The sequence below is a fragment of the Triticum dicoccoides genome, chromosome 7A (genome assembly GCF_002162155.2).
Source record: "Triticum dicoccoides isolate Atlit2015 ecotype Zavitan chromosome 7A, WEW_v2.0, whole genome shotgun sequence".
Classification (NCBI taxonomy): domain Eukaryota; kingdom Viridiplantae; phylum Streptophyta; class Magnoliopsida; order Poales; family Poaceae; genus Triticum; species Triticum dicoccoides.
The window spans coordinates 297630491-297648915 of NC_041392.1; positions in this window are offsets into that span (position 1 = coordinate 297630491).

Genomic DNA, 18425 nt, shown 5'->3' on the forward strand with positions numbered 1-18425 from the left:
AAGATGCTAGTTGACGGCGGGGCCGGCTTGAACCTGATCTCCTCCGCAGTGCTCCAGAAACTTCAGATCCCTGATAGCGAGCTCGAAGAGACCGGTACATTTCAAGGAATTAACCCGGGAAGAAGCAAGCCGAAGGGAAAGATCGCGTTGCCAGTAACATTTGGCAGCGAGCTGAACTTCAGGACTGAGAGGGTCACATTTGATGTTGCTGACTTTCCATTACCTTACAATGGAATCCTTGGCCGTCTGGCACTCGCCAAGTTCATGGCAGCCTCTCACTATGCGTACAACGTACTGAAAATGCCAGGCCCGATAAGTGTCATCTCTGTCCCTGGCGACAAGAAGGATGCTCTTATCTGTGCCGACAAGATCTACCGGGAAGCAGCAGCCGCAGCAGAGCGCAAGACACTTGCCGCTGAAGCTCCCGGGGGGAAGAAGAAGACCAAGTCCGGCAAGAGCTCTGATGCCCACTCCGGCAAGCGCACCTCTTCGGAGTGCTGCGCTACCGTCGAGGACGCACCATCGAGCTCCACCGGCAAGTGTAAGAAGGCAATGGCAGCTCCACCTGAGACCAAGAAGGTGTCCGCCAAGGAGGACGGCGCTGGTGGTACCTTCACCATTAGCTCCACTCTTGACCCCAAATAGGAAAGCGCGCTCGTTGCTTTCCTGCGGGCGAATGTCGACGTGTTTGCATGGCAACCGTCTGATATCCCCGGTGTTCCCAGGAAAGTAATTGAGCACCACCTTGCCGTCTGTCCTCATGCGCGGCCCGTCAAGCAGAGAGTCAGGAAGCAGGCAGTGGAGTGCCAAGAATTCATCGCAGAAGAAATCAAGAAGTTGGAAGCAGCAGGCCTTGTCAAAGGAGTGCTCCATCCCACGTGGTTGGCCAATCCTGTTGTCGTGCGCAAGGCTAACGGGAAATGGAGGCTTTGTATTGACTTCACTGATGTTAATAAAGCTTGTCCCAAAGACCCATTTCCCTTGCCGCGTATTGACCAGATTGTTGACTCCACAGCCGGATGTGATTTGCTTTCATTTCTTGATGCATACTCAGGATACCATCAGATCTTCATGGCAGAAGAAGATGAAGAGAAAACCGCATTTATCACCCCGTGTGGCACGTACTGCTTCGTACGGATGCCTTTCGGTTTGAAGAATGCTGGTTCAACATTCGCAAGGGTAGTCCACCACGCTTTCGAGCCGCAGATGCACAGAAATGTGGAAGCCTACATGGATGACATAGTGGTCAAGAGCAAGAACAGGGCGACCCTGATTCAAGATTTAGACGAGACATTTGCAAATCTGCGCAAGATCAACCTCAAGCTTAACCCCGAGAAGTGCGTGTTTGGAGTCCCTTCCGGCAAGCTTCTCGGGTTCTTCGTGTCTCAGCGGGGAATTGAAGCCAATCCCGACAAGATCAAGGCCATTGAGCAGATCGAAGCACCAAAGTATGTCAAGGATGTACGAAGGCTTGCCGGTTGCGTGGCTGCTCTCAGCAGGTTTATCTCTAGATCTGCTGAGCGCGCTCTGCCATTTTTCAAAATTTTGAAAAAGGCAGGTCCAATGAAATGGACTCCGGAGGCGGAGGCTGCGCTGCAGGACTTGAAGAGATACCTGTCCTCCACTCCAATACTTGTCGCACCTAAGCCGCAAGAGAAGTTGCTGCTGTATATAGCGGCAACCAATCAAGTGGTTAGTGCTGCGTTAGTAGCGGAAAGGGAGGCAGATGATGAGCCAGCAACCACGGCAGATGCATCCAGCGACAAGCAGGGGGCTTCGCCGACAAGCTCTGGTCTCGACAAAGATGGATCTGCGCAGGAGCATAACAAGATGCAGAAGAGAATGGTGCAGCGCCCAGTTTACTTTGTCAGTACCCTTCTACAGGGGGCTAGATCAAGGTACTCTGGTGTGCAGAAGTTGCTTTTCGGCCTCCTTATGGCCTCGAGAAAGCTGCGCCATTACTTCCAAGCACATGAGATCACAGTCGTCACTCGCTTTCCGCTGAAGAGGATATTGCAGAATCCAGAAGCGACAGGCAGGATTGTCGAGTGGGCACTGGAACTGTCAAGCTTTGGCCTCAAGTTTGATAGCACTTCAACTATCCAAAGCAGGGCATTGGCAGAGTTCATAGCAGAATGGACGCCAACACCAGATGAAGAAATTCCAGAGACGAGCATCCCCGTCAAAGAGGCAAGCAAAGAGTGGCTGATGTACTTTGATGGTGCCTTCTCGCTGCAAGGCGCCAGTGCGGGCGTGCTGCTTGTCGCGCCCACCGGAGAGCACCTCAAGTACGTAGTCCAGATGCACTTTCCCAAGGAGCAAGCAACCAACAATACTGCAGAGTATGAAGGATTGCTTGCCGGTCTTAGAATCGCAGCAGACCTTGGGATCAAGAAGCTCATTATCAGGGGTGACTCACAGCTTGTCGTCCGCCAAGTGAACAAGAACTACCAGAGCCCATTGATGGAAACATATGTTGATGAAGTGAGGAAGCTAGAAGAGCACTTTGACGGCCTACAGATGGAGCATATCCCAAGAGCTCAAAATGACATTGCTGGTGGCCTGTCAGAGTGCGCCGCACTAAAGTTACCTGTGGAACCAGGGATCTTTGTGCTCAAGTTGACTCAACCATCCGTAACACCATCAACTGGGCAAAGCAAGAAGAGGAAGTTGATTTCTGGTGACTACTTTCCGGCAGAGCTCCCCGAAGCCACCGCCAAGAAAGTCCCCAAGATCAACACCAAGGTTGCTGAGGGGCAGTCTGCTCCGGCAAGCCTCATGGTTTGTTCCGTTGAAGCAGACGCTCCCGACAAGTTTTGCTCCGGCAAGCTTGCCGGGGAACATCAAGCTCCGGCAAGGCCGCAAGTCCTTGCCGTGGAAGCGGATGTTCCCGCAGCAGCAGATATGCCTTTAGTCCTTGTTGTCGAGCCACAAGCTCCAGCATGGGCACAGCAGATTGTCCATTTCCTTCAGACAGGAGAACTTCCCGAAGAGCAAGAAGAAGCGGAAAAAGTAGCCCGACAGTCAAGTATGTACCAGTTTGTCGATAGCATACTGTACAGAAGAAGACTCAACGGTGTGAAATTGAAGTGTATTTGCTGGGAAGATGGACAAAAGCTGTTGGCAGAGATACATGGAGGCATATGTGCCACCACATTGGCGCAAGAGCACTTGCCGGCAAAGCTTTCCGGCAAGGTTTCTTTTGGCCGACAATCCTCCAGGATGCAACTGCACAAGTAACCAAGTGTGAAGCGTGCCAGTTCCACTCCAAACAGATAAACCAGCCAGCTCAAGCTCTCCAGACGATCCCTTTATCCTGGCCATTTTCGGTCTGGGGGCTCGATATCCTCGGCCCTTTCCCCCGAGCTGTCGGGGGCTTTGAGTACTTGTACGTCGCAATCGACAAGTTCACAAAGTGGCCGGAAGTGCAGCCAGTGAGGAAGGTGACAGCACAGTCAGCAGTCAAGTTCTTCAGGTCAATTGTTTGCCGTTTCGGGATCCCCAACAGGATCATCACCGACAACGGCACGCAATTCACGAGCCGCACCTTCATGTAGTACGTCCAAGACCTTGGCACCAAGGTCTGCTTCGCTTCTGTTGCTCATCCGAGAAGCAACGGTCAAGCAGAGAGGGCAAACGCTGAAGTGCTGCACAGGCTCAAGACCAGAACTTTCGACAGGATGCGCAAGTGCGGAAGGAACTGGATCGAGGAGCTGTCGGTGGTTCTTTGGTCGATCAGAACGACGCCAAATCGAGCCACTGGCCAGACGCCTTTCGCTCTAGTCTATGGAGCAGAGGCAGTTCTCCCCACGGAACTCATATATGGATCGCCTCGAGTGCTCACTTATGATGAGCTTGAGCAAGAACAGCTGCGACAAGACGACGCGCTGCTCCTTGAGGAAGATCGTCTTCAGGCTGCTGTACGAGCTGCTCGATACCAGCAAGCTTTGCGCCGCTACCATAGCCGCAAAGTTAAGGCCAGAAGCTTCGAGGAAGGCGACCTTGTTCTTCGGCGCGTTCAGTCTGCCAAGAATTCCAACAAGTTGACGCCGAAGTGGGAAGGCCCTTATCGGGTGAAACGAGTCACAAGGCCCGGCGCTGTCCACCTTGAGACCGAAGATGGCATTCCGGTGAGCAACTCCTGGAACATAGAACATCTTCGTAAGTTTTTCCCATAGGGCGCGGTTGCCGGAACCCGTTCCGGCAACCACCTTTTGTACAAGTCTTGCCGCTGTTGCATGTAATCCTTTGTACAAAGCCGGGCGCAGGTCCCGTGCATAAATAGAACCCCATGTGCTCCGCACAACTTGTCCATTTCATGCATTAGTTTCTTTCTTGCATGCGTTATCTGACATTTTGTGCAACACCTACATCCGGTAAGCAATAACGAGCCGAAGGGCTCCATATCATTATTTTTCTCTTCTTTCTTCTTTTTCAACAAAGGAAAAGAAGGTTCCCTTGCACACAAGTTTGCCGGGGGGGAAGGAGAAGATTGTGGTATGGACCAGGCGTCGTTCAAGCAAAGTTGCAAAGTTTTGCCTTGCCGGGAAGCAAACGACAGAAAAGCTAAGTTGCCAAAGTTTGAGCAATCACTTTTTAAATTTTTGAGTTATCTTCCTCGAACGACCCTGCTTTGTATGGAAAACCTGTGCGCGGAGGAACCAACTCGTGGCTAGTTGCGCCCTTACTTTGTTTCGAGTCCGCTCAACAACTTAAGTGTGCTGCATCTAGTCGCGACAAGGTTTCTTGTCGGAAGCAACGCCGCCAGCAGGCTGCTAAAGTTCCGCACTCAGCGCTCGCGGCTTGGGTGCCTGCGCCGACAAGTTCCCTAGAAGCGTAGGGTAAAAACATACAAAGGAAGGAATCTAGTAGAGGAAATAACATAGCAATTGATAACAGAAATAAAGTTATATTACAAGATAACTTGTCGCAGCTCTAACAGACTGTTTTCATAACATGATTAGCAGCGACAAGGGAAAAGAAGAAATGGGCGGCCTAGTCTACGCGTCCGCCCTCAACCCTCTTGATCTCGCTCACCTTGTCCACAATGGGTGCGACAAGGTCCTTGAGTGCATCCCGATTGGCGTCTGGCGGCAAGGACTTGAGGACGTTGGTGAAGCTGAGGCCTGGGTTGCGGAAGGCCACCTTCATCAGCACCTTCTGGAGAACCCCGGCGCAGATTTTGCGCGACTCATCGGCCAGCTGCTTTGGGATCCTTTCCCGGAGCCGCTGGAGTGCCGTCGCCACGCCCTTGAAGAACAGGCTGAGCTTGGCGCTGGATTGGAGATTCTCGTCGGAGGGATACCCAAAGTCCTCCATCCCCAGCTGCGCCAGCTCCTCGTTCATGACTGCGGCAATATTCACCAGACCCTCGGTCCAGTGCTCCACAGTGTCTCTGAACGAGTTCTGGGTAACTGCGATGCTCTCCAGCAGCGCCTTGTCAGCCTTGACCTTCTCCGACAAGGTTTTCTCCCGCTCCTTGGCGGCCTCCAGCGTCTGCATCAGCATGGCCAACTTCAACTCCAGGTCCGCATTTGAATCCTTGGCGGCGCTGAGCTCCTTGCCCCTCTCAGCGAGAAGACCTTGCAGCTCACCGTGGGCGGCAGCATCCTTCTCACGCTCACACTTGAGCGCGGCAAGCTCCTCGCCTCTCTTCTCGATATTGGCCTTCAGCTGCGCCACCTTCTCCTCCAGCTCTTTCTTGGCGGCCTCTGCGATCGCGGCAGCGTCCTTCGCCTCCTTGAGCGCCCCGCCAAGTGCTTGCTCGCGCTCGGCGAGCTCCTCCTCGTAGCTGTCGAGGTTGGCCTTCCGCTGCACCAATTCTCCTTCCCGCGCAGACTGCTTCTCGGCGGCCAGCCTTTGTTCCTCCTCAGCTTCGGCCTTCTCGAGAAGGAAGGCCGTGCGCTCCTCGTCGAGTCGCTCCCGCTCCTGTGCCAGGGACCGGAGAGCTTCTTGATTTTGGCCCCGGATCTCCTCCGCGTGCTTCTCCATGTCAACTCCCGCCTTCGCGACAAGCGCTTCCCGGGAAGCCAGCTTGGCTTGCCGGGCGCGGTAGAGTGACAGCAGCTTCCGCAGCAGCTGCTCCTCCTCAGGCTCGCCGCTGCTGCTGCTGGGCGCGTCGACCAACGACAGCCCAGCGAAGGCGAGCACCTCCCCATCAAAAGTTTCCCCTCGACCGGTGCCCTGGAGCTCGACGCCCAGGGTAGCTTGATGAAGATATCGTCGCCGGCCTTCAAGTAGGCGCCGGGCTGGGGCTCCTCGGAGCCCGGCTCCGCAGAAGTGGCAGAGGGATCGGCGGTCGGTGCAGCGCCTGGCGCTCCTGCGGCCTCAGGGTCGTCAGTGCGATCGCCCGACCCCTCGCCAGCTTCTGCGGCGGCAGCCTTGGCGGCCTCCTCGCCGGCGGCCTCATCAGCACCAGTCCCTTCCTCGCCGGCGCCCTCTGTCTCCATTGGCTCAGCCGCAGATGGGTCTAAAGAATGAAGAAGGGAGAAAAATCAATCAAAAATCCAAGAGAAGAAAATCAGAAGAAGAAGAACCCAAGGGAAAGTTTTTGGACAAGTGAATTACCTGTGCCAAGATCTGCAGTTGCGGTCTCGGCCGCCGCAGGATCGACGGTGCTGCCCCTTGCCGGAGAGTTCTCCCTTGCCGGAGAGCGCTCCCTTACCGAGAACCCCTCCCTTGGCGGCGTAGTCGAAGCAGATGGCACTTCAGGACCAGCTTCCGGGCGCTCCTGATGTGGCTGCTCTGCTCCTACACAAATCAACAAGCAAGATATCAACAAAGGAAAAAGCACTCATGCGCGCCCGACAACAGAAAGCTAACCATGAACTTACGCTGGGGCCTGCGCTGGGGGCTGCTTTGAGGAGTGATTGCTGGGTCCGTCAAGGTGGTCTCGGACCCACCCCCTGCTGACACGGTGGGGTCATCTTCGATGGCGATCACCGCGGCCTTGGCCCTCTTCGCCGCTCTCTGGACCAGCGTCCTGAAAAGAAAGGAGTCCAGATTGGAGCAAGTCAGATACAAGATATAAACAGCAAGATTGAAGAACTACAAGAGCACCAAAGAAACTTACTCTTCTTCCTCCTCGTCGGAGCTGAGCGCGGAAAGATCGAAGTCCGGCTCCCTCTGGTGCGGCGAGGCGGAGGAGTAGGATCCCTTGCCCGCTTGGCGGGGGCGGTGGCGGTGGCCCGGGAAGATCCCGCTCCAGTTGCCGCTGCTGTGTGAGGCGCTCCCGCGGCAACATTGCTTGCCGTGGTAGAGCGCGTCGCACGGCTCGGTGGTTGTTGACCCGACTGCCGCCCCGCTGCGTCCCTGGCCCTGCGAAGGCGCCTTCTTGGCGGGGCCGGGGGCTCCGCCTGCGGCAAGCCTTCTGAAGGCTCGGGTTCTTCCTCGCCGGCCTCGCTCAGCTCGGCTTCAGAACCGGCAGGCTCTTCCTCGCCAATAAACTCCGCGCGCTCGGCAAGGTTTGCCGCTTCTGCCGCCTCCGCCTCCTCCACAGTGAACCCGAACACGCCCGCGGCAGCTGCGGCCGCAACCTCTTCCGCCCTAGTGGCGATGCGCTGCAGCTCCTCGTCGGTGGTGTCACGGGTGAGGCTCTTCTGCTCGTCAGCATGGACCGGCACTTCTTCCAAGTTGTCGAAGAACGCTTGCACGATGTCATCCGCAGGCTCTTGCCAAGTTGGAACGATTCCGTGTGAATCGCACAACGGCATCATGGCGCGGATCCGGTCATGCGAAGAATTGTTACACAATGGAACGACGCCCCTCGGCAGAGTGAATGGGTGCTGGGGGTCGTGTTTGAACAACTCCAGGAGCATTGCATCGAGCTCCAAGACGATGAAGTTGTAGTTGAGGCCCGGCCGTAGCCTCATGATGTCCGCCGAGTTCTTGAACTCCCAGGCGGGCCTCCCCCTCTCCTGCAGGGGGGCGATGCGGCGGCGGAGGAAATCTGCGCCTACAGCGCCTACAGTGAGCCCGGCAAGCCTGAGACGAAGAATCCTAGTGATGGCGATCTTCAGCCTCTCGTCTTCCGGGGCCATGTTGCTCCAGTCATTGCCGCGCACTATTGGAACTTGGCGCACGGCGGTGAAGGGCTGCGGATTCTCCTCGACGATCCAGCACCACTCCGCTCTCCACTCGTCCCACTTGCTGTGGAGCTCACCCTCCAAGTACGCCTCCTTCTTGCCGACTCTCGAGATCCAGGCGATCCCTCCGGCAAGCGGCTCTCCTCTCTCTACCCGAGGTATGAAGAAGTGGCGGAAAAGGGCAACACTGGGGTGGACTCCGACAAAGTTTTCGCACAAGTGTGCGAAAACTTCCATGGTCAGAACGGCGTTGGGGGTGAAGTCAAGAAGGCGGAAGCCGTAGGTGTTCATAATATCGCAGAAGAACTCCGAGAAGGGCGGGCAGAGCCCGCAATAGAAGAATAGTGCGAAGAACGGGTACCTGTTTGGAGCCAGCTCTGAAGCAGCGGCCGGGAGTACCCTCGTGCGCGGATGCGCCCGCATCTCCGTCGCCCAGAAGAGGTAGAAGTACTCCCTCAGCTCCTGCACGCCGAGCTGGGGGGAGAAGATCGCCCGCTCCTTCCGCAACGCCGCGAGCCGCTGCGCCTCGGCCGACTTCACGCCCTTTCCCTTGTCGGCTTTCGGAGCCATGGCGGAGGTGGTGGGGGAGGTCGACGGCGTGGGTGATGCTGGTGGCAATGGGGGGCGGAGCGCTGCTCTCTCGGCTTCAAGAAGAAGGGGGGGGGGCGGCGGAGTTTCGTGAAGATGGAGTAGTAGCAACCAGCGAGGGGGAACGAACTGCCCCTGTTTCCTCTGCTTATAAAGAGGGACGGGGCGGACGTTTCGCCCTTCCGAATAAAGAACCAGCCACGATCTCTCCCACGACGCCGCATTCAACGTGTGCCGTTAGGGGAGAGCACAGTGGATACGGAGCGAGATTCGGCATGGCCCAGTCCGCGTGTGCCCGTGCCCTGTCTTGGGCCTGGCCCAACAGCGCTCGGCACCGTGTCTGGCCCAGGCCCGGGGGCTCCTGTTGGTGTACTAGAATAGGGGTACCCTAGTACCCCGAACTTGTGCACGGGCAGTTGTAGCACCCCACGGCAAGGCTTGCCGGGCGAACACCAAGATCCTCCGTGGTTCCCTTGGAGCTATTCGAGAACAAAGTATTTAAGCTCAGGAGACAAGGCCCCGGCAAGAGGAGCTTGCCGGGAAGGCCAACCAAGGCACTCCAAGGAACCTACCGCGACGCGCCACGCGCTCCGGCAAGGTAACAAGGCCCCGGCAAGAGGAGCTTGCCGGGAAGACCAACCAAGGTACCTCGAGGCCCGGTGAGCGACAAGCTTCCAGGCCCGACAAGATAACAGCAGCGGCAAGGCGCTTGCCGCGGCAGGCGGCCACTCTGTGCCCACGCTCCAGCGCATCCACCAACATGTCGCTCTGGGGGCCTCTCCAGGCGCGCGTGGCGGGAGGCTGTGCAGCCAGCGGTGCGCAGTGGCATGCGAAGCTGACAAGATCGCCATCGTGGCGAACGTGGTGCCCCTAACGGTCCTTTTCTGCACTGTTTGGGCGACTCAGACGGGCATTTAATGCCCTTGTCCCCTGCCGTCAGGGTTAGGTAGGGTGCACTGTACAAGTAACTGTACCAACCACCTCACTTTTTACATTTGTACCCTTCTCTACGTTGCCACCTGTCGGTGACCCCTTTAGCGTATAAAAGGAGGCCCATGCACAACGTAGAGGAGGTTCGACTCATTGGTGAGCCAGAAAACACTTAGCTCTCGAGAGCAAGAACATAATACAACCAGACAAGCAGCAGTAGGAGTGTTATCTCTCCGGAGAGCTCCGAAGCTGGGTAAACCGCTCGTGTGCTTTGCCTCGATCTGCTCTTCGTCCGATCTCTGCGCCCCGCCGAACCGAAAGGGGCCCGGTCCGCCGGCCCCATAGGTGTTCGTGGATCAGTTTCCCCGACAGATGAGGTAGTACCTATCACCTGTATTATTATGAAACCTTTGGGAGTTACTTCTACGTTTGCTTATTTATGCCATGCTATGCTAGTAGACGTGGATTGGGTGAGTGATATCCATGACAGATGTGAGTTGATAATTTTTAATGGTTTATCTAAGGTGGCCACTTAAACACACATCTGGGTGGATTGAGGCACCTGATGTCTATCAGGACTTGCCTGTTTTATTTTGGACCGCCACCCAGGCTCAAAGGGATCATAAGATAATTCATGCTAGAAACTTCCGTGTGCAGCCACATGCTACTATGGGCTCTGGCATAGTTGACTAAGTTGTGCGAACTCTTACGAGGTGGACTAGCAGATGTAGGGGTTGTAGGTGGTACGGTCTACCCCACATGTAAGGTGCTAGCGCTTCTGAAAGACTATGTCTCGGTCATCCGTTTCTCAAACACCATGTAGTGCGAGAAAACAAACGGAGGCAACCGAGTCATGTGGGGAAAAGTGCGCAAACCTCTGCAGAGTGTACAAACTAATCATGATTAGCCGTGTCCCCGGTTATGGACAACTTGAGTATCTAGTACTTGATTATCATGTGAATCTCATCATGTTACTTCTAATTAATGTTGTTGGGTTTTAATTACTTAATTGGGATTGAGAATGCTGTCAACCATTCTCGATGTTTAACAACTACCATGATAGTTAAATAAATTTATTTCGTTGCAGTAGGGAAAAACTGGCTTTACGCAAAACTGTAACCATAGAGCTTTCCACCAGCCATACATGCATATAGTATAGCTGTTTCATTCCATTACTCTCTATATGTTACATTGCTAGCATATTCCATGTGCTGACCCATTTTCGGGCTGCAACTTTCATGTTGCAGACTTTTCAGACGACGAGTAAGGTGCTTTTAGGTCGTGGTTCTATACTCAGTGATGCCGTTGGAGTTGATGGACCCATTTATCTTCCAAGTCTTCCGCTGTTATCGACACTAGATGGCCTTAAGCCATATTTATTGTAATAAGTTCTCTTTGAGACAATGATGTAATAAGTGTGTGATTGCCACTCTGCTATAAATCCTTCGATGTACTGTGTGGTGTCAGCATTACTGATCCAGGGATGACACCTGAGCACAGAGCACTTGATCCATTCGGGTCGGGTCGCTACACTTGGTGTAGCTTCATCTAGCACATTTGGCAGGTGCTCTCTTTGTGAGCCGTTAGTCTCATCGAACCGCACATCCACAGTTTCAACCACTTTGTAGTGAAAGAGATTGAAGACTCTGTAGGAGTGTGTATCCTTTCCGTAGCCTAGCATAAATCCTTCATATGCTTTCGGTGCAAATTTTGAAGTGTGATGCGGATCCTTGATCCAGCACTTAGCGCCAAATACTCTGAAATAGCTGACGTTTGGCTTCTTACCAGTCAGGAGCTCATATGATGTCTTCTTTAGGAACTTGTGAAGATAAACACGGTTTATGACATGGCATGCGGTATCAATAGCTTCAGGCCAGAACTTCCTTGGCGTCTTGTACTCATCAAGCATCGTCCATGCCATCTCAATGAGGGTTCTGTTCTTGCACTCCATGATGCCATTCTGCTAAGGTGTGTATGGAGCCGAGAACTCATGTGTGATTCCCAATGTATCAAGATAAGTGTCGAGGCCGGTGTTCTTGAATTTTGTGCCGTTGTCACTTCGGATGTTCTTGATCTTGATGCCATAGTTAGTCATGGCATGATTGGCGAATCATATAAAGACATCCCACACTTCAGTCTTGTAGAGAATTATGTGCACCCATGTATATCTCGAGTAATCATCAACAATGACGAAGCCATAGAGGTAAGCAGTGATAGTAAGGGTAGAATAGTGAGTATGGCCGAATAAGTCCATGTGAAGCAGCTCGAAGGGACGTGTCGTTGTCATGATTGTCTTCGAGGGATGCTTGGCCCAAGTCATCTTTCCAGCTTCGCAGGCACCGCATAGATGATCCTTCTTGAACTTGATGCCCTCGATGCCTATGACATGCTTATTCTTCGCGAGAGTGTGCAAGTTCCTCATGCCCACATGCCCTAGCCTCTGATGCCAGAGCTAGCACTCTGAAGCTTTTGCTAGAAGACATACGGCCAACTGTGGTCCTGCTGAGAAATCTACCATGTACAGATCATCCTTTCGATACCCTTCGAAGACTAGAGATTTTTCAGATTCCATAAGCACAAGGCAACGGTATTTTCCAAATATCACAATCATGTTCAGATCACAAAGCATTGAGACAGACATTAAGTTGAAACCAAGGGATTCAACAAGCATCACTTTATCCATGTGCTAATCCTTTGAGATTGCAACTCTACCTAGGCCCAATAACTTGCTTTTACCAATGTCAGCAAATGTGATGTGACTTTTGTCAGACGGGTGTAGGGTTGAATCCATAAGAAGACTTTGATCACCAGTCATGTGGTTAGTGCATACACTATCCATAATCCACTTAGAAGCCTTTGGTGTCGTACCCTACAGTGCAGTTTGGGGGATAGGCTTCACCAAGGGAAATGTGAAGCATAAACATTTGACGAACAAGCATATTATCAAAGTTTAGATCCTTGTTAGGGTAGATAGGGTATTTGTCTAGAAATCCTGGGACGAAATACATAGTAAGACCATTCTAGCATTTTATCTTGCGTCCCACAATATGTTTTAGGTCCCCAACATAAGCATCAGAAGATTTTGATTTCCGGCTGGAGACCTTTCCCTGCAAAATAGAGTTAATTCTTCTTAACCACCCACACCTTCAGGGGTGGCTTAGAAGCAATGAGTCTAAGTGCCGCATCTGAGAACTCTGGCTTTGGAGACCTAGCAAATAGTCTTGCAGGAGGTGAATAATACTGATAAGAATAGGCGGAAAAGTTCTTGGTCTTATGAACATAGCGGTTTGATGAAACACGCTCATATTCATATGTCTGAGTATAGTTTCCCTGGAAAACATTGGCATTAGGGTGACTCTTATGAGTCCTCTTTCTGTATGAAGCCTTTGGACCATGTGAGGCCTTAGGTCCAGGGTTTGTCTTCTTCCCATGTGGTGTCATGATGACATTCACAGGAAGCTTCTCAAGACAACTTTTGGGCACCCAGATCTTCTTCACGGGTGATCCATTCCTGCAGTTAGTACCAATATACCTAGCAAACACTTCAACATTCTGATTCTTAAACAGTTTGAAGTTTGCATCAAAGGATTCATCAATGATAATCAGGTTAGCACAAGTGAAGCCAGACAAGGTAGATGGATCCACTGAAGGACCCTTTGCGGCAACCCATGTGGTTTTGGGGTATTGCTCAGGCTTCCAGTATGAATCATCAACGTTCATTTTCCTCTCAAACCCAACACCCTCTTTCCTAGGGTTTCGGTTCAGAATCTGTTTCCTGAGGGCATCGCATAGAGTCGGATGCCCTTTGAGGCTTTTGTACATCCCCGTTTCAAGCAATGTCTTCAACCTAGCATTCTCATCAGCAATGGTAGTGGTATCCTCATAAGAGGGGTTAGTTACCACATCAGCAGTTGAAGATATAGCAACAGTAGCAGAAGTAGAACATTCAATAATAGAGATGGCATTATCACGCTCAAGACATTTTAAACATGGTGGCTCAAAGTCTTCCTGAGTGGTACTGATCTGTTGAGCGCGTAGTGACTCGTTCTCCTTTTGAAGATCTTCATGAGACGCTCTCAGGTTCTCAAGTTCTTGCTTCCTTTAAAGATAATCATTGGAAAGCTTCTCATGAGTAGCTGAGAGAGTTTCATGACGACTTTCAAGTTCTTCATACTTAACATGAAGATTTTTAATGTCTTCAATTAAGGACCGAGTTTGAGTCATTTCCGCGTCCAACAGGTCATCGCTTTTGTCTAGCAACTTTTGAATGTGTTCCATAGCATTTTATTGTTCCGTTGCAATTTTAGCAAGTGTTTTGTAGCTAGGTTTAGATTCACATTCAGAGTCATCTTCACTGGATGTTTGAAAGTAAGCATCGCGTGAGTTTACCTCGGCACCACGTTCCATGAAGCAGTAGGTAGGAGCAGAGTCATCCTCATCATCAGAATTCGCGTTGGCAACAATGTGATTATCTTTAGTGTTGAAGATGGACTTGGCGACATAGGCAGAAGCTAGAGCCAGGCTTGCCACGCCTGAATCGGATTCCTCCTCCGAATCCACCTCCGCCTCCTCAGAAGCAGACTCCTCCTCTGAATCCATCTCCTTGCCAACAAACGCACGAGCCTTGCTTGATGAGCTCTTCTTATACGATGAAGGCTTTGATGAAGACCTTGAAGAAGACTTTGAGGATTTCTTCTTCTTGTCATCAGAATCATATTCCTTGCTATTTTTCTATTCTTGGTCTCATTGTCCCATTGAGGACACTCAGAGATGTAGTAACCAGGTTTCTTGCATTTGTGGCATGTTCTCTTCTTGTGGTCACGAGAGGAAGCTTCATCATTTCTTGAGCTGGATCTTGAAGACTTTCTGAAACCTTTCTTCTTGGAGAACTTCTTAACGAGCATAGATAGCTCCTTTCCAATGTCTTCAGGATCCCCAGAAATGCAATCAGATTCTTCTTCAAATGAGAACACAACCTTTGCCTTCAAAGCCCGGGTTCGGCCATAGTTGGGGCCATAGATATCTCTCTTCTCAGATAACTGGAACTCGTGTGTGTTGAGGCTCTTTAAGTATGTCAGACGGATCGAGAGTCTTGAAGTCAAGACGTTCTTGAATCATCAGGGCCAGGGTGTCGAATGAGCTGTCAAGAGATCTCAGGAGCTTCTTTGATGATTTCGTGCTTGGTGATCTCAGTGGCGCCAAGTGTGGGAAGCTCATTTGTGATATGAGTGAGGCGATCAAACGTGAGCTGGACATTCTCATTGTCGTTTCTCTTGAAGCGGTTGAAGAGGTTGCGAAGAACATCAATCCGTGAATCTCTCTGAGTTGAGACGCCTTCGTTGACCTTGGAGAGCCAGTCGCAGACTAGCTTTGCAGTTTCCAGTGCACTCACATGGCCGTACTGTCCTTTGGTCAGATGACCATAGATGATGTTATTTACAACTGAATCCAGTTGAATGAACCTCTTGACATCAGTAACGGTGACACCTTCACCGACCTTGGGAACGCCATTCTTGACGACATACCAAAGGCCGACCTCAATGGCTTCGAGATGCATATGCATCTTGTTCTTCCAATAGGGATAATCAGTGCCATCGAAGACTGGGTACAACGGAGACCTTGATTATCCCTACAGTCGACATAGCTAAAACTCCAGGTGGTTAAACCGAATCACACAGAACAAGGGAGCACCTCGCTCTGATACCAATTGAAAGTGCTAGTTATCGACTAGAGGGGGTGAATAGGCGATTTTTATGAAAGTCTTCAAAACACGAGGTCTTTGAAGACAAACAGTAGAAATGAACCTATTGATATGCAGTGGAAGGTAGACTACACTAGATGCTACCTCTTGAGCACTGCGTTGGTTTTCCCTTGAAGAGGAAGGGTGATGCAACAAAGTAGCGTAAGTATTTCCCTTAGTTTTTGAGAACCAAGGTATCAATCTAGTAGGAGACTACACACAAGTCACCTCGCACCTACCTCGCACCTACACAAACAAATAAGAACCTCACAACCAACGCGATAAAGGGGTTGTCAATCCCTTCACGGTCACTTACGAGAGTGAGATCTGATAGAGATAACAAGATAAATATTTTTGGTATTTTTATTATATAGATTGCAAAATAGAATAGATTGGAAACTTATATGATGGAAAATAGACCCCAGGGCCATAGGTTTCACTAGTGGCTTCTCTCAAGATAGCATAAGTATTACGATGGGTAAACAAATTACTGTCGAGCAATTGATAGAAAAGTGCATAATTATGAGAATATCTAGGCATGATCATGTATATAAGCATCACGTCCGCGACAAGTAGACCGAAACAATTCTGCATCTACTACTATTACTCCACACATCGACCGCTATCCAACATGCATCTAGAGTATTAAGTTCATGAGAACAGAGTAACGCATTAGGCTAGATGACATGATGTAGAGTGATAAACTCAAGCAATATGATATAAACCCCATCTTTTTATCCTCGATGGCAACAATAAAATACGTGCCTTGCTCCCCCTGCTGTCACTGGGAAAGGACGCCGCAAGATTGAACCCAAAGCTAAGCACTTCTCCCATTGCAAGAAAGATCAATCTAGTAGACCAAACCAAACTGATAATTCGAAGAGACTTGCAAAGATAACAAATCATACATAAAAGATTTTAGAGAATAATCAAATATTGTTCATAGGTAATCTTGATCATAAACCCACAATTCATCGGATCTCGACAAACACACTGCAAAAAGAATTACATCGAATAGATCTCCAAGAAGATCGAGGAGAACTTTGTATTGATATCCAAAGAGAGATGTAGAAGCCCTCCGTGATTGATTCCCCCTCTGGCGGAGCTCTGAAAAAGGCCCCAAGATGGGATCTCTCGGGTGCAGAAGGTTGCGGCAGTGGAAATAGTGTTTCGTGGCGCTCCTGGATGTTTTCGGGGTATATGGGTATATATAGGAGGAAGAAGTACGTTGGTGGAGCTATGAGGGGCCCAAGAGGGTGGGGGCGCGCCCCCTGCCTCGTGGCCTCCTCGCTTCTTTCTTGATGGCCACTCCAAGTCTCATGGATCACGTTTGTTCCAAAAATAACTCTCCCGAAGGTTTCATTCCGTTTGGATTCCATTTGATATTCCTTTTCTCCGAAACACTGAAATAGGCAAAAAAACAACAATTTGCACTGGGCCTTTGGTTAGTAGGTTAGTCCCAAAAATAATATAAAAAGGTAACTTAAAGCCCATTAAACATCCAAAACAGATAATATAATAGCATGGAACAATAAAAAATTATAGATACGTTGGAGACGTATCACTAGACAGGCCATAGTCAATTAAGCAATGAAGTGAAAGCATGAAGACTATCAACAACTAGTTAGTATGGACTAGGATGGAAGACAGTATGAAGCCAAACAGTTAATAGTCTTTACTCAGTGAAGTCAATCAAAACAGACTGGTAGACAATGACTTCACAAAGACAAACTATAAAGTAAAGGGAAGTGAAGGATAGAACCATTTGCTTGGTAAAGACAAGGATTTGGTAGACTAGTTCCACTTGCTGTGACAACTGTACGTCTGGTTAGGGAGGCTGAGATTTAACTCAGAAGACCGTGTCTTCACCTTATTCGCCTTGAGCTAAGGACACCCAGTCCTTGCCCAATCACTCTGGTAAGTCTTCAAGGTAGACTTCCAAACCTTCACAGACTTCGTTCACTGGCAATCCACAATGGCTCTTGGATGCTCAGAACGCGACGCCTAACCGGCAAAGAGGATTCACAGTCCTCAAGTGTAACAAGTCTTCAGGTCACGCAGAAAGAAAGACTTCAGTGATGCCTAACACTCTTTGGCTCTGGGTGTTTTGGGCTTTGTCCTCGCAAGGATCTCTCTCTCCAATGCTTTGGAGGTGGGTTGCTCTCAAACGACAAAAGCCATGCACTAACTCTGAGCAGCAACCAATTTATGGTGTTGGGTGTGGGCTATTTATAGCCAGGAGGCAACCTGACCTGATTTGTCCGAAATGACCCTGGGTCACTAAGGAACTGAGATGTGTCCAACGGTCGGATTTCAAACACATGCGACAGCTTGACTTGGGCTACACGTAAAGCTGACTCATCCATCTCTGGATAAGATTTGCTCTCATTTTCTTCGCTCGAAGACATAGGATTTGGTTGAGCATCACTTCAGTCACTCTGACTTTGTTCACTTGGACCACACTTAACAGTACGGTGGTTCCTATGACTCAACAAAGAAGAAAAGGAAACTACTAAACAACTATGTATTCCCACTCCATAGTCTTCATATGAATGTCTTCTCATGTCATAATCTTCATCGTGAATGTCTTCACGTACCACCATTGTCTTCAATGTCTTCACACATTTTTATGGGTCATCTCTAGTAGGTAAACCGAATCAATAAGGGACTACTACCTGTGTTATCCTGCAATTCTCACAAACACATTAGTCCCTCAACCAAGTTTGTCGTCAATACTCCGAAACCAACTAGGGTTGGCACTAGATGCACTTACAAAACCTCCTATAGAAACCAGCAGGACCAAGGAAACTTCTTATACCTTTGATATCTTTAGGACACGACATCTTTTCACTAGCATCAACTTTAGCTTTATCAACTTCAGTACCTCTTTCAGAAATTTTATGCCCCAAAACAATACCTTCATTAACCATAAAGTGGCACTTCTCCCAATTCAGGACAAAATTAGTTTCTTCACATCTCTACAAAACTCGGTCCAGGTTGCTTAAGCAATCATCAAAATAAGTTTCGTAAACAGAGAAATCATCCATGAAAACCTCAACAATCTTTTCACAGAAGTCAGAGAA